Consider the following 18,131-nt stretch of genomic DNA (forward strand, 5'->3'; position numbering starts at 1 on the left):
GGCTATGATAAATAAATTTAGGGCGACTGCAGTATTTACTGAGAGCCCTCCTGATTCTATCTTCTGTCTTTTGTCTTTTTCTTTCTTAATCCTCATTCTTCTCTTCAGGTACTCTTGCACAGGTCAGCTGGTCTCTACAGTATGCTTCTCATAGCTGCATACTTGCAGTCTTTACAGGTGAGATGATAATTGGGGGAAACACATGGAATCACACAGCCATGTCTCAGGCATTGGCTGCCTCCCTATAGCATATGTCCCAGATAAAGAGACTTTGGAAGTGTGATCAGTAACTCAGAAAAGATCTAGTGTTGTATGCTTCATATTGCATTGTGCAAGTAGAGTTTGTAGCTGGAAGTTTCTCTCTTCCTGCCTGGCCCTGGAGTTGGGATGAATTTCTCCCACCCATGGTCCTGCAGCTACTTAAAAATAATCACTCAGGCTTATTTTAATTACAATATTATGGCCTATGGCTTTATCTTATATTACCTAGCTCTTTCAACTTAACTCAACCCATTCCTATTAATACACATGTTGTTGCATGACTTTGTGGAATTAATTATTGTCTCACATCTTGCTTCTCCTGGCAGCAGCTCATAGCATCTGCCCTGACCTGACTTTTCTTCTCTATCTCACTTGGATTTCCCACCTGGCTCCATTCTGCCCTGCCATAGGCCAATGCAGATTTATTTATTAACAAAAGGGAACAACAAATATTCACAGCATACTCAGCACTTCCCCTTTTCTGTCTAATCAAGGAGAGTTTTAACATTAACAGTAAAGTTTTATATAACAAAAGTTATCAAGCAAGAGTAACAGGTACAGTATCTAATTTATTTGTATTTGGTAAAATAAAAGAAAATGTTCTATCATCTATCCTTCATTTGTGAATCTAAAATTTTATATCTAATTTATCTTTCATCATAACTAAGGAAAATCTATAATTATAACTATCTAGTCCAACTTCATCAAAGACCCCAGAAAGATATAATATTACCTAAGTAAGCACCCAGTGCATTGTAAGGAACTTCCAAAATTCTAGAAATAACAGAGACATCTGGCTACCTGGAAAGTCATTCAAAGTTCCTCCTTAATGTTGTGGCATCTATCTTCAGCCTATAGGTCTATAGTTTCTCAGTTACTTCTCCTTGTTTTGTGAACAAGGTCTGACCATCTCCTCTACAAAGCAATAACCTGGAGGACCACCGTGCCTTGTTTTTGCAAAATTTAGTGTTCATTTACTTATAGGTCCTGCATGTCTTAAGTTATACAAGTTATGAAACATACTATGCAGGCTAAAGCAGTTTTTTTTTCCCAAGTGGCTATCTTTTGCCATAAAGAAAGCAAGCTCCATGTGGAGGTTCTTCAATGCCCATCATCTTCTTTGGAGTAGATTGGTGCTAGAAATGTCTCAATGTCCAGAAAAGCCTAAGTTCTTAAAACACTTCAAATGTCATATTTTTTAGGTCTTTGAAGTGTTTGAAGATTACCTACCCACTTGAAATATATCTTTGTATATCTAAAAATACTTAATTAACATGACTATAAATTTGAGTATTAGCTGAGTGGTAGTGGAGCATGCCTTTAATCCCAGCACTCTGGAGGCAGAGCCAGGTGGATCTTTGTGAGTTTGAGGCTAGACTGGTCTATAGACTGAGATTCAGGGCAGGCACCAAAACTATGCATAGAAACCCAACTCGAAAAGCAAAAACCAATTGACTATTAATTTGTATTTCTTAGGAATATATTACATTTTTAAATGATGTGCATGAATATAATACCTTCAACAGGAATAAAAATATAGAGAGAGTGTAACCATATTAACTTTAAATTTGTAACAATAAACCAAAATCCATAGCAATGTAAAACATTTCAAACAAATTATTGTCCTTTAAAAGTAGGTTCAATAATCCATCTTTTTATATTATTATTATTATTATTATTATTATTATTATTATTATTATGTGTTTTAATTTTATACATCAGCCATGGGTTCCCCTGTCCTCCCCCCTCCCACCCCCCACCTTATCCCCATCCCCTCCCCTCCATTCCCATCTCCTCCAGGACCAAGAAACTCCTGGGGACTCATTTAAACCTTGTGGATTCAGTACAGGAAGGTCCCATCCCCTACTTCCAGGCTGAGCATGTGTCCCTGTGTAAGCCCAAGGTTCCAAACAGCCAGCTCATGAACCAAGGACAGCTCCCAGTCCCACAGCCTGGGTGCCTCCCAAACAGATCAAGCTATTCAATTGTCTCACTTATCCAGAAGGCCTGATCCAGCTGGGGGCTCCACAGCCTTTGGTTCATAATTCATGTGCTTCCATTCATTTGGCTATTTGTCCCTGTGCTTTTTCCAATCTTGGGCTCAACAATGTCTCACCTGTGGAAATTTGTAGAGTTGAAGCAGTATCGCAATATGAGTAGATTTTGCCCAAGATGGTCTCTTTAGTGCAGCAGCCAACTTTCTCTCTTTTACACAGTTATAATTGGGATTTGTAATTTTATGAATATCAATCAAATCAGTGAGCCATGTTTTTATATAACACTAATATTTGAACTTAAAATTATAGCATTAATCTGACTATATGGGTCTAATATCATGAGTGTATTTCTCAATTTATACAGTATATTTAAAATACACTTGAGCAATTGAGAGTCACAGACCCTCACTTTACCATCTGGATGATTTTTATATAAACTTCATGAGAAAAACATTCTGTCAGTCCCTTTTTGGCTCACAGCCTGAGTATCCCACTGTAATTATAATGTGTAAAGGAGAAGTCGGCTGCTGCATAACAGGACCACTTGGGCAAAACCTACTCGTATTGTGAACTGCTTCAGCTCTACAAATTTCCACAGTGAGAGTGTATGGAAAGGAGCATGGTCTCCTTTGCTGACATTCAAGGCATGTAAAGGTAAGAGGACAATTGGATTCTTAGCTATTGAAGTTAATGCCAGACAATTGAAAACAGATCTAATTTCAGTCAATTGAGAAAGAAGAAAGAGGAGAATGCAGAAGGGATTATAAAAATGGAGGAGAGACCAGTAAATTCTGAAAATCCTGTCAGAGAACTTTGCCTTAAAATCAGATGACCCATCCTCATGCTGACCATTGCCATAGTTCCTGCAGAAAGAGATGGTGATTTATGACATTTTCTTCTCTGTTTTCATTGTTTTCTGCGCTCACTCTTGTCCTTTGATGCTCCCTTGAGTGACAAAGATCAGTTTCATTCTGTCTACCAGATGGCCCCAAAGGCACATCTCTGGCTCTTGCATAGTCTCTTTGATGCTTCATTGGTTGGACCTGGATTGGCCTTATTGTACCAGATGACAACAGAGGGACTCAGTTTCTAACAGATCTAAGAGAAAATATGGAGAATAATCAAGTCTGAATAGCTTTTGCTGAAATGATTCAAAGAACCTGGAATTTATTTCTGTACAAATACTGGAAAAGTCCTGGCATGGTTCAGTAATCAGCCAAATCATCATCATTATTTGGTGACAATGATTCACTGCAATTTTTAATGATTGACTTGAGTTGCTTCTCTCAGCTGTCTGTGCTACTGGTGTCTTATAGTTATAAAGGGATCTTCGGTGGTGGCCAATGCATTCAAGAATACTTCTTACTTTCTCTTCTATCAGGTTCAGAGTAACTGGATTTATGTTGAGGTCTTTGATCCACTTGGACTTAAGTTTTGTGCACAGTGACAGACATGGATCTATTTGCAGCCTTCTACACATTGACATCCAGTTTTGACAGCACTATTTATTGAAGATGCTTTCTTTATTCCATTGTACATTTTTGACATCTTTGTCAAAAATTATATGTTCATAGGTGTATGGGTTAATGTCAGGGTCTTCAATTTGATTCCACTGGTCAACCTTTTGGTTTTTATGGTAGTACCAAGCTGTTTTTAATTACTGGTAGCTCTATAATAAACCTTGAGGTCAGGGTTGGTGAGGCCTCTAGAGGTAATATTATTGTACAGGATTCTTATGGCTATCCTGGATTTTTTTTTATTTACAGAAGAAGTTGAGTGTTATTCTTTCCAAGTCTGTGAACAATTGTGTTGGTAATTTGATGGGGATTGCATTGAATCTATAGATTGCTTTTGGTAAGATCACCATTTTTACTATGTTAATCCTGCCTAACCATGAGCATGGGAGATCTTTCCATTTTCTAACATCTTCTTCAATTTCTTTTTTCAGAGACTTAAAGTTCTTGTCATATAGGTCCTTTACATGCTTAGTTAGAGTAACCCAAAGATATTTTATATCATTTGTGGCTATTGTAAAGGATGATGTATCCCTGAATTCTTTCTCAGCCTATTTGTCTAGTGTATATATGAGGGCTCCTGATTTTTTTTGAGTTGATCTTGTAATCTGCTTTGTTGCTGAAGGTGTTTATAAGCTGTATCAGTTCCTTGGTTGAATTTTTGGGGTCACTCATGTATACCCTCATGTCATCTGAAAATAGGGAAAGCTTGACTTCTTCCTTTCCAAATTGTATCCCATTAATCTCCATATGTTGTCTTATTGCTCTGGCTAGAACTTCAAGTAGTACATTATATAAGTATGAGGAGAGGGGACAGCCTTGCCTTGTTCATGATTTTAGTGGTATTGCTTTGTGTTTCTCTTCTTTTAATTTAGTGTTGGCTGTTGGCCTGGTGTAAATTGCCTTTATTAAGTTTAGGTATGTTCCCTGTATTACTGATCACTCCAAGACCTTTATCATGAAGGGGTGTTGGATTTTGTCAAATGTCTTTTCTGCATCTAGTGAAATGATCATGTGGTTTTTTCTTAGAGTTTGTGTATATGGTGTATTACATTTACAGACATTCATATGTTGAACCATCCTTGCATTCCTGAGATGAAGCCTACTTGATCATGGTGGATAATTGTTTTGATGTTTTCTTGGAGTCTGTTTGACAATATTTTATTGAGTATTTTTGCATCAATGTTCATGAGGGAGATCGGTCTGTAGTTCTCTTTCTTTGTTGCATCATGGTTTGGTTTAGGAATCAGGGTAACTGTAGTCTCATAAAAGGAGTTTAGTAATATCCCTTCTGCTTCTATTGTGTGGAACAATTTAAAGAGTATTGTGTTAAGTCTTCTTTGAAGATCTGGTAGAATTTTGCACTGAAACCATCTGGTCCTGGGCTTTTTTTGGTTGGGAGACTTTTAATTACTGATTCTATTTCCTTAGGGGTTATTGGATTATGTCAATGATTTATCTGGTCTTGATTTAACTTAGAAATGTGGTATCTATCCAGAAAATGATCCATTTCTTTTAGATTTTCAAGTTTTGTGTAGTAGAGGTTTTTGAAGTTTGACCTGATGATCCTCTGGATTTTCTCATTGTCTGTTGTTATGTCCCCTTTTCATTCCTGATTTTGTTAATTTGGATATTCTCTCTCGGTCTTTTGGTTAGTTTGGATAAGGGCTTGTCTATTTTGTTGATTTTCTCAAAGAACCAACTCTTTGTTTCATTAATGTTTTGAATTGTTCTCTTTGTTTCTATTTTATTGCTTTCAGCTCTCAATTTGATAATTTCCTGGTGTCTGTTCCTCCTGGCAGACTTTCCTTGTTCTTGTCCTAGAGCTTTCAGGTGTGCTGTTAAGTCCCTAGTGTGAGATTTCTTCAACTTCTTTATGTGGGCATTTAGTGCTATGAATTTCCCTCTTAGCACTGCTTTCAGAGTGTCCCATAGGTTTGAGTATGCGATGTATTCCTTTTCATTGATCTCTGTAGTTTTTTGTTGTTGATATCTAACTTTAAACCATGGTGGTCCAATAGAACACAGGAGGTTATACTAATTTTTTTTAATCTTTTGAGATTTGCTTTGTGGCCAAGTATGTGGTCAATTTTAGAAATGTTTCCATGGGGTGCTGAGAAGCAGGTATATTCATTTTTGTTCAGGTGGAATGTTCTGTAGATATTGATTAAGTCCATTTGAGTCATAACATCAGTTAAGTCCATTATTTCTCTGTTAAGTTTCAATTTGGCAGATCTGTCCAGAGTTGAAAATGGGTTGTTGAAGTCTCCCAATACTAATGTGTGGGGTTTTATATGTGATTTATGCTTTAGTAATGTTTCTTTTCCATATGTGGGTGCCCTTGTGTTTGGAAATAATAAATGTTTAGAATTGAGACTTCATCTTGGTGGATCTTTCCTGCAAATAGTATGTAATGTCCTTCATCATCTCTTTTGATTGATTTTAGTTTGAAATATATTTTGCTGGTTATTAGGATGGCTACACCAGTTTGGTTTTTAAGACCATTTGATTGGAAAGTCTTTTCCCAGCCTTTTATTCTTAAGTAGTGTCTATCTTTGAATTTGAGGTGTGTTTCTTGTATGCAGTAGAAAGATGGGTCCTGTTCTCATATCCATTCTGTTAGTCTGTGTCTCTTTATAGGTGAATTAAGTCCATTGATATTAAGGGATATTAATGGCCAGTGATTGTTCATCCCTGTTATTATTTTTATTTATTGGTTATAGTGTGTGTGTACTTCTCTTTTCTGGGGTTTACTGCTGTGGTATTATCGATAGCCTGTGTTTTCTAGGGTATATCTAACTTAGGTTGGAATTTTCCTTCTAGTGCTTTCTGTAGGGCTGGATTTGTGGATAAGTATTGTTTAAATCTGGTTTTGTCTTGGAAGGTCTTGTTGACTCCATCTATGATGATTGAATGTTTTGCTGGGTATATTAGTCTAGTCTGGCATCCATGGTCTCCATTGAGAAATCAACTGATATTCTGATGGGTTTGCGTTTATAAGTTGCTTGGCCTTTTTCCTTTGCTGACTTTTATATTCTTTGTTTATTCTCTATGTTTAATCGTTTTATTATTATTTGGCAAGGGGAATTGGTACAGAGTTTTACCATTATTTCCCAGAAGACATAACACAACTACTTCTCAAATTATTTCACAAACTATAAAGAGATGAACATTGTCCAAACCATGTAAGAACCCAACAAATATGAGAACTATTGCCCAATCTCCCTCATGAACACAGATGCAAATTTTCTCAATATGTTAAAATCAAAGGATCCAAGTACACATTTAAATGATCATTCACCATGATCAACTATGTTTCATCTTAGAGGTGTAGGGATGCTTCAACAGATGAAAATCAATAATTGTAATCCACCACAGGATCATCTCACTGAATGCAGAAAATGCCTTTGACAGAATTCAACACCCCTTTATGATGGAAGTACTAGAGAAATTAGAGAAATAAGAGATATACTGCATGTTACCAAATGAAGTTTACATCAAGCCCATGCCACCATGATCTTAAATAAAGAGAAAATCATAGCGATTCCCCCACTGCTAAGAGTATTAATAGGGACACTCTCATTGATTCCTGAGAATTTCCATTACTCTAGGTTTCTAGATCATCACAGAGATAGCCCCCAGATTACAGTTGTCTCACCCAGTACTCCCTGCAGTGGACTGATCTAACACATCTGCATACATGCTACAGTTGTGTAGCTTAGCCTTCTCATGGGAATACTAACAATGGGATGAGGATATGTCTCTGTCTCTGTTGCCTGATATTGAAATGCATTACTCCTACTGGTTTGCCTACTTTATTCTTAATAGAAGAGGAATTATTCAGTCTTACTGCAACTTTATATACCATGGCTGGCTGATATCCATGGGAGGCCCACATATATCTGAATGGAAATGGGAGGAGTACTAGAAGGGTGTGCTAGGGGAGTGGGGGGATAAGTGGGTCTGGGAGAGGGGAAGGAGGGAAAACTGATGGGGTTTTTAAAACACCATGAAACAAACATACATACAAAGAAATACCCTTTGTGGAATACCATGATGGTGCATAAGGTATTAATAATGGTACTAGACATTAGTTTTGATATGTGCATTATGTCCCAATAGACAAATCCATAAAAAGATTAAGTATCTAGTCCATTAAGATTAAAGTATTTTGCTTTCTTCTTTCTAATTTTCCAAGTTTTATTGAAAACATATTCTTTTCTCATACAATACATTCTGATCATAGCTTTCCACCCCTCCACTCATTCCAGTTCCGCCCAATCTTCCCTCAAATTAATGTTCACTAGATATCCTTCTCAGCCTGTTTGTCAGTTGTTTATAGGATGTCTAATCAACATTTTGAGTTTATCTTGTATCATGATATATTGCTGAAGGTGTTTATAAAATGTATAAGTTCATTGGTCAAATTTTTGGGGTACTGCATGTATGCTCTCATGTCATCTGCAAATAGGGAAAGCTTGACTTCTTCGTTTCCAATTTGTATCTCCTTAATCTTCTAATGTTGTCTTATTGCTCTGGCTAGAACTTCAAGTACTATATTGGATAACTATGGGGAGAAAGGACAGCCTTGTTTTTTTTTTCTTAATTTTAGTGGAATCACATTGAGTTTCTCTCCATTTAATTTGATGTTGCCTGTTGGCATGCTGCAGATTGCCTTAATTATGATTAGGTATATTTACTGTATACCTGATTGCTCCAAGACCTTTATCATTAAGGGGTGTTGGATTTTGTCAAATGCACTTTCAGCATCTAGTGAGATTATTATGTGGTTTTTTCCTTTCAGTTTCTTTATATGGTGTATTACATTGACAGATTTTCCTATGTTGAACCACCCTTGCATTCCTGGGATGAAGCCTACTTGATCATGGTGGATTGGATAATTGTTTTGATGTGTTCTTGGAGACTGTTTGCCAGTACTTTACTGAGAGTTTTTGTATCAGTGTTCATGAGGGAGATCAGTCAGAAGTTCTCTTTCTTAGTTGCATCTTTGTTTGGTTAAGGAATCAGGGTAACATCACCCAGTATAGTAGCCAAAAATTATATAAAGTACATTGGGGTAACTGTGACTAATCAAGTAAAAGACCTATGTGACAAGAATTGTAAGTCTCTGAAAAAAGAAACTGAAGAAGTCAGAAAGAGAAAAGATCTGCCATGCTCATGGATAGGCAGGATTAACATAGTAAAAATGGCAATTAACAAAAGCAATCTACAGATTCAATGCAATCCCCATCAAAAGCCCAACACAATTCTTCACAGACCTGGAAAGAATAATACTCAACTTCATATGGAAAAACAAAAAAACCAGGATAGCCAAAGGACACCTGAAAAAAAGAAAAACAACAACAACAACAACAAAAAAAACCAACCTCCAGAGGCATTACAATCCCTGGCCTCAAGATCTGCTGTAGATCTACAGTAATAAAAACAGCTTGGTACTGGCATAAAAAAACAACATGTGGATGAATACAATCTAATTGAAGACTCTGAAACTACCCCCACACGTATGAACATTTAATCTTTGACGAAGCCAAAATGGTACAATGGAAAAAAGAAAGCATCTTCAACAAGTGGTGTTGTGGATATCGCTCTGTACAAATAAAATGCTGATTGGCCAGTGGCCAGGCAGGAAATATAGGTGGGACAAGAGAAAAGAGAATTCTGGGAAGTAGAAGGCTGGGGAGAGAGACCGCCAGCCGCCGCCATGAGAAGCAACATGTAAAGACACTGGTAAGCCACAAGCCATGTGACAAAGTATAGATAAACAAAAATGGGTTAATTTAAGATAGAAAAGGTAGATAACAAGCAGCCTGCCACGGCCATACAGTTTGTAAGCAATATAAGTTTCTATGTGCTATCTTGGTTGGGTCTGAGCGACTGTGGGACTGGTGGGTGAGAGAGATTTGTCCTGACTGGGCCAGGCAGGGAAACTCTAACTACAAAGTGGTGCTGGCATGAATGGATGTCAACATGTAGAAGGCTGCAAATAGATCCATATCTGTCACCGTGCAAAAAACTTAAGTCCAAGTGGATCAAAGACCTCAACATAAATCGTTACCCTAAACCTGATAGAAGAGAAAGAAGGAAGTAATCTTGAACATGTTGGCATAGTAGATCTCTTCCTAAATATAACTCCAGTAGCACAGACACTAAGAGAAACAATCCATCAATGGGACCCCTTGAAACTGAGAAGCTCTTGTAAAACAAAGGACATGGTCAACAAGACAATGTGGCAGCCTACAGAATGGGAAAATTTCTTCACCAACCCCACATCTGACAGAGGGCTGATATCCAGAATACATAAAAAACTCAAGAAATTAGACATTAAAATGGCCAACAGTCCAATTAAAAAATGGACTACAGAGGTAAACAGAGAGTTCTCAACAGAAGAAGCTCAAATGGCTGAAAAACATTTAAGGAATTGCTCAACATCCCTAATCATCAGGGAAATGCAAATCAAATGACATTGAGATACCACTTTACACTTGTCAGAATGGCGAATATCAAAAACACTGAAGACAGCTTATTCTGGAGAGGATGTGGAGCAAGGGAACTCTCCTCCTCTGTTAGTGGGAATGCAAGCTTGTACAGCCACTTGGGAAATCAATATGGCGCTCTCTTAGAAAATTGTGAATCCATCTCACCCAAGATCCAGCTGTACAACCATTGGGCATATACCCAAGGAATGTTCAAGCTTACCACAAGGGCACATGCTCAGCTACATTCCTATCAGCATTTCTTGTAATAGCCAGAACCTGGAAACAACCTAGGTGCCCTTCTTCTGAAGAATGGATAAAGAAAATGTGATACATATATACAATGGAGTACTACCCAGCAGAAGAAAAGGACATCATGAGGTTTGCAGGAAAATGGATGGATCTAGGAAAAAATGATCCTGAGTGAGGTAATCCAGATTCAGAAAGACAAACATGGTATGTCCTCACTCATAGGAGGATACTAGATGTAAAACAAAGGATGACTTGACTGCTACTCCCAACTCCAGGAAGGCTACCTAGAAAATAGGACCCTAAGAAAAACACAGGGATTCCCCCAATGACAGAAAAATTAATGAGAGCTACATGACTAAACTGGACATGAGTTGGTTAAGGAAGGGCAAGGTTCTAGCGAAAGAGAGTTTAGGGGAGTGGGAGATACCATCTGGATCAGGAACAGAGAGGGGGGAGAACAATGAAAAGGAGACAATGGTAGATAAAGACACTACCAGAATAGGAAGAAGCAAAGTGCTGGAGATGTCCCCAGATATCCAAAAAGATACCTCCACAATAGACTACTGGCAATGGTCAAGAGAAAGCCCGAACTGACCTACTCTGGTTATTGGATGACCCAACACCCTAACTGTCATGCTAGAACTCTCATCCATTGACTGAAAGAAGTGGATGCAGAGATCCTCAGCCAGGCCCCAGGTGGAGCTCCAGGAATCTAATCAGTGAGAAAGAGGAGCGATTGTATGATTGAGAATTGTTGAGACCATGATTGGAAAAGGCACAGGGACAAATAGCCAAACTAGTGGAAACACATGAACTATGAACCAATAGCTAAGGAGCCTCAACTGGATCAGGCCATCTGGATAAGTGAGACAGTTGATTAGCTTGGACCGTTTAGGAGGCACCCAAGTAGTGGGACCAGTACCTGTCCTTAGAGCATGAGGTGGCTCTTTGTAACCAGGGGTCTATACAGGTACACTTTGCTCAGCCTGGGAGGAGGGGGCTGGACATGCATCGACCAAAACTACCAGGTTAAGGTAAATTCCAGTGGTAGTCCTTGCCCTGGAGGAATTGGAATGAGGGTTGGCTTAGGGAGGGTGGGCCGGCTGGAGGGAAAACAGGGAAATCTGTGGCTGATATGTAAAATTACATTATATTAGAAGAAAAAAAAAGTTCACTTGGTTTTTTCTCTCATTAGAAAAGAATGAGCTTCTAAGATGTAACAACAAGACATAAAGTAAAATACAGTGAGCTAAACCAATTCCCAGCACATCATAGGATCTAAGGAAGTCCAAAGTGTTTTGTGCCTGAGTAGCACATCCCTTACCAGACAACACAGCATCCACATATTCTGTTCGGTTATCTAGGGTCATTTTTCTTTCTACATTCTTGATGGGCAAGTGATATTTTTCTATGTATAAATGATGGAGGGATTGTAACAGACATCATAAAAGGTCTTATTAATGAAATCAAACCTGAGACCAGTTATTGGGCTGAATGCTGGAAGATCAGAGACACAGAACAAGCCACAGCTTCCTCACCTCGCCAGTTCCTCAGCTAGTCTTTTTTCCTCAGACTGCAAGCTTCTGAGTCCTTATCCTAATGAATCTCAGCAGATCTGTGCTGCTCCAAACCCTAAATGCTTAACCCGCAAAAATGCTGTTCCAGCCAAAAGCTTCTAGTTTCTGGTCTTCATGCCTTATATATCTTTCTACTTTCTGCTGTTACTCCCTTGGATTAAAGGCATGAGTCACCATGCCTAGCTGTTTCTAAAGTGGCCTTGAACTGGGAGATCTGGCTAGCTCTGCCTCCCAAGTGCTGGGATTAAAGGTATGCACCACCACCACCCAACTTCTGCTATGGGTTGCTCTCACCCATTTTCTAGACACAATTTTTGGCTTTGTTCTAGTGGCTGTCTGTTCTCTGACCACAGATGAATTTATTAGGGTGTACAATATTGTGGGGAACATAACACCACCACAGGGGAAATCCTACATTCACTACCAACTGAATTATTTCAGATGTTTCAGTCTGCTTTCTACTTCACATGACTCAGAAAGAAATAAGGGTTATCAATCTTCAGACTAGTGTCTGTGGGATTTCGTTCACTCCACTCTTCTATCCTTTCCTCAAGGAGCTTATATACAGGTTGGAACAAACATTCATTAATGCAACATAATATAATGTACTTTCACTGAGTTACCTTATTCTGTGAACTAGGAAATAGAGCCCTCCTCCTCATAGCTTCATTTGGTTTATTACATGATGGGTTCATTTAGAGGGTTTAAATTATTATGCTTTATACAGAAAAGAAGGATTTCCCATCATCATCATATTCTTACAATAGGGTAAGAAGCTGGTAAACCCACTAGGTGTGGATTAGTACAAATTATGTACTCCAGGTTTACTGAGGATTAAATAGGACAGCAGTGGGGCAGAAGTCAAAGTCCAGCATCTTACCAGGACACTTCATTTCTCAAATAATTGGCCAATTTGTAACTGAATAATATAGCAGGACCATTAATTGTATTAGGTGTGGGCATTACAATGATCTGCATATTTGGATGTAACATAGAAGGAAGAAAATTCTGAAATACAGACACTAAGCAAGGTAGAATCTACTGATTTCCTTTGGTTTGTTAAATCATTATGTCTCAATTATTCTGCTTGGTTTTTTTCAGCATGGGAGTTTGGCCCCTTCTCTATCACACTACACTTGATAAGTCATCCTCTGATATGGCCTGTTTACAACAACCTTAGGTGTTTTCATATGAAAAGTTTCTTGTTTCATTCTTGTGGCCAAATCAGCCAAAGAGTATTTAATCCCTGAGCTCTTACTGCTTGTTATTTTTGCTGAAATCATAGTGCTTTGGGGCACAGAAGAAAATCTATAAACATATTTTTCAGCTTGTTTTTCACCTGAATATAGGGCCCCAGATGCAGAGCCCAAGGGTAGAAAGAGTTCCAGAAATCCCAATGGCAGTAGAGGGGGAAATAAGAAAGTGCTCAGAGTGATTACTGTGACAACCTCACTGAACAACAAAGTTAGAAGTACATATGATCACAAACACCAGAGCTAAGTAAAAACCTGATGGACACTGTGAGATCTGGATCCTTCAGACATATGTCTGAGCAGACATGTGTGTTAATAGGATATTTTCTTTCGTTTATTGTTACCAGGATCTTGTCTAATCACAGTTATGTATTTGCCTACAATTTCTCTGAGTGTTATGTCAGAATCAAAGAAGATTTTCACCATGAAGGAGATGTGGTCATTGGTGTATTTTTTCCAGTTCATACTTACTACACAAGCAACGAAGTTCCACATCCTAATCTGCCAAATTATTTCACCAATTTTCACCTACAGTAAGTGGTGATTCTCATTTGTCTGGTTTCAGATTTCATATTACATATGACCCAGGTGATATAAGTATTCAATCCTCCAAACTTCCATTTTTAAGAAGAAAAATTCAAAATTTCTTATTTAGTTGCATGTTACTCTTCTTTTATTTTCTTTTCTCAAAGATGATAAAATAAGTTTTCTTGTTTGTTAATTGATAATCGTTTCTAAATATGATTACACAATTGTAGTCCTGTGATCTTACTTGGTTGTGCCTATAAGTAACATGTTTTTCATGTTAGATTTTCAGTAGAAAGATGGTTTTGTCAAAGTCTGACCTGCCTCTTCAGGGTAGAGTAGAAGTCAAGATGTACTCTTGTGAAAAAAGGTGGTGCACCCAAAAGCTGTTACTACAGAGGGATGTGATAGTAGAGTCGCAAGATGCCACTGACTTAGGAGTAAAAGTGTCAAACTTAGACGTTGGGAATGGTTCTTTGTGTTTAGACATATTTGTCTTTCTTCAAGTTTCCTGTAATTAAATTAATTATTTGCTCATCTATTACTGCCAGACACTTTTGCCTTTTTGCATGTTGTTCCATGCATCTTAAATAACATTTTATCTCATTTTCACGGATGTGTTCATAAGATACATTGATTTGAACATGGCCACATGGGGCTTGTTTTGTATTACTTCAGAAATAAAAACAAACTAAATTTGTGGTAATAAAATACTTTTGTACTACAAAATATTAATATGTGTACCTTTTCCCCATTCCTTTCCTCCCTCAAAATCTAGTGTTGTATAACAACTTTCCTAAAATTTGACATACAGGTTAGGGTATAAGAAGTATATATATCAGAATTAACATCACTTTCTAGGGCTTCTTATTACATCCTTTATTACAGTATGAGAGTGCATATTTATCCTCTCTCTGATGCTCTGTGTCTTTGTCTCTATTTCATTGTTTCTGAATTTTTACATGCCTAGAAATAATCATTTTAGTGATCAACATTACAATACTTATAAGCTGTAGGCTGGAATCTTGCTGCACTAAATTGGTTTTAGCATGTTCTAAACTACTAAATGGATTTTACTTTAAGACTATAACAACTGTTCAGAAAATATACTATATGAACATTAAAATTTTATGCCAACTTCCAGATTAATGTAAGTGATCTTTTAGGGGCAATATGAATTAGCCTATTGTAATTCACATGATACAGACATTTCAAAGCATTTTTACCACTTTTTTTCAATGCATACTCATGCCTCAGATCTCATATGCTGGTGAGAGATCATGTGTGAAAGGGTAACTTCACTTCCTACCATGTGTGAGTTGAGATCAAACTCATACCATAATCAGTGCAAAGATTTTGCCCTGGGTGAAACAATTTTTCTCCCATATGGCAAATCCTGTTATATATGATAACTGGTACCCTTCCAAGTTAAAATTGGTGTTATCTCTAGAAATGTATGAGTTGAAGAACATTTCCCTCTCAGTAAATTAAAAAATGTGATTAACTTGATATGTCAAACTAGATTTTCCCAAATCAACAAATATTTCTTATGTTTATGATGTGATATAAATTCATGTATCATATGAATTTTATATTTCACAATTCGGATGTTAAGAGTTTTTCTCCTCTACTATAAATATACACCTTTTTATGTGAAGTTTCTGGAAGTATTTATTTGCAGCTTATTCTAAAATATTTTGCAGTGGGATGCTTGTTTTACAATTTTTATTACTTAATTTAATTTTGAAAATATAACATTGTTGGAGCATTTATCTTTTCTTTCTTTACTTCCAAAACTTCCCACGTAACTCTACTTCTTCCCTTTCAAATTCATGGGCTATTTATAATGATGTTACATGGACATATGTTTACACACACATACACACACACACACACACATTTTTGTGTGTTCCTAAATACAAGCAGGTCAGAACATATAAAGCTACACTATTGTATATTTTTGAGAGAAACCATTTGATATTTGATATTTGAATGGTTTGCTTTTCCCTATAGAAGATTTCTCTGACACTTACCATTCCTAGGTCACCTATAATTTTTTGTTTAGGATTAATACCTTATGGTCTTTCTCCCAGCCACTTTGGTGTGTCTAATATTCTCCTCCTCATTCATATCATGCTTCAGCAGTTTTGTTCATGAAACATTCAGGATAAGACATTAATTATAGAGCCGGGCGGTGGTGGCACACATGTAATCCCATCACTTGGGAGGCAGAGGCAGGCGGATCTTTGTGAGTTCAAGGCCAGCATGGTCTACTGAGCGAGATCCAGGAAAGGCACAAACTATATAGAGAAACCCTGTCTCAAAAAGCAAACCAAAAAAAGACATTAATTATAAAATGCCACAATTTTTGAACAAATTCTGTAACTTGGACTGACAAAGATTTGTCAATGTTGCTTTTTAATAACAGTAATGGCCAGTTTCATTGTCTTTTTAGGACAAATAGTTAAGGGCAACACTACATACATATAAATATATGTATATTTTATGTTTCACAATTGAAAAACCAGCAATAAAGAGATATAACTATCAATTTTCTGAAGCATTAACTCACACATAGAAAGTCACCTGCATGTTTTTCCCCATGTGTCCTCCTTCTGTGTATTAGCAGTGAAAATGGCTCTACCCATAACTGTCATGATTCTGAGCTCTTCCCTCCATTGTTGCCTGTGGCCTCATTACTGATGGCCCTCTCTCCATGAATTGAAGCTTTGTAGCCTTTTCTCTTCATAAGGGCAGAGTGATTCTGGAATGTTCTCCATATCCTTTTATGAATGTCTATGTGGATTGCATTCATTTATTTTAAAAACACTTTTTTGTTGTTTGTTCTGTTTTAGCCACCGTGTTAGGTTCATCCTCAGTATGGTCTTTCCATTAGCACTGAGATCTTACTTGCTAGCTCCATTTTTCGGGTGTTTCACAAAGAAAATGTACTCTGCCCTGATATATTACAATACAACCAGAAACACACATACAGGCAGCTAATCAGATGTTCACCATCCTACCTGGTGTAAGAATGTTTTTGGGGTCTCAAGAAGTGAGCACTGATGGCAGTCAGAGTTATTACTGTGGTGATTCTTTTAATATATATCTCAATGTGTCACTTCCAGAAATATATGTGCCTATCTAACACCGCATTCATATTCAGTAACAATTCAGACCATTTTAGATTGATTTAGTCTGATGAGATTAACAAAATATTAAGTTGTCCAATGTCACTATTGTATCTAATGTAATTGAATAAAAAATTAATGACATCTCTGATGTCCAATGGAAATTACGTGATTCAGGAACAGTAATTCCCATACCACATTACAAGATTTGTAAGAATTCCAATATGTACTTCTGTCATCTACAGTTATCATCCATTGACAATATTGTACATCATGAGTTACTAAAATGTATTTCTGTATAGTTAGAATCTTGTATTTTTATTTCTCAACATTTTTGCTAATTTCTTTTCTTTATTATTATTTTTAATATATTTATTTATTAATTTTTTTCATTTTACATACCAACCCCAGTTCTCCCTCCATCCCATTCTCCCGCCCGCTCACCTCCCTCCCACTCCACCTCCATCCACTCCTCAGAGTGGGTAAGGCATCCCATGGTAGTCAACAAATTCCGGTATACTAAGTTGAAGGAGAGCCTAGCCCCTCCCCATTGTATCAAGGCTGAGCAACGTATCCCACCATAGGGAATGGGCTCTAAGAAGCCAGTTCATGCACCTGGGATAAGTCCTGGTCCTGTTGCCAGGGACTCCAGAAACTGATCATGCCGTGCAACTGTCACCCACATTCAGCAGGCCTAGTTCGGTCCCATGCAGCTTCCAAATGCTGTCACTCCAGAGTCAGGGAGCTACAACTAGCACTGCTCAGCTGTCTCTGTGGGTTTCCCCATTACCGTCTTCACCAGCTCTTCTTTTTTTGAATTCCGAATGCCGTAACGGAGGGTGGAGGTCTGGGCAGAATTTTGCTTATGATGTTTGTTGTTGTTGTTGTTGTTGTTGTTGTTGTTGTTGTTGTTGTTGAGCTGAGGATCGAACTCAGGGCCTTGCACTTACTAGGCAAGCACTCTAACACTGAGCTAAATCCCCTACCCTGCTTCTGATGATTTACAAACTTGCATCTAAGTTGTTAATGCCCAATATGCTGGATACATAGACAAAGAGCTTCCCTTAAGCATTCAGGAGGGTGGAATTAGATTAGGGAGTATATCAAGGTTAGGGATTGCAAGCAAT

General features: G+C 37.6%; 1 pseudogene; it reads left to right on the plus strand.

Annotated features, from left to right (window-relative positions):
• The window catches only part of LOC118574989, a 73,489-nt pseudogene that overhangs the window by 43,534 nt on the left and 11,824 nt on the right, over nt 1-18,131 (plus strand).

Source organism: Onychomys torridus, unplaced genomic scaffold (genome assembly GCF_903995425.1).
Source record: "Onychomys torridus unplaced genomic scaffold, mOncTor1.1, whole genome shotgun sequence".
Taxonomy (NCBI): domain Eukaryota; kingdom Metazoa; phylum Chordata; class Mammalia; order Rodentia; family Cricetidae; genus Onychomys; species Onychomys torridus.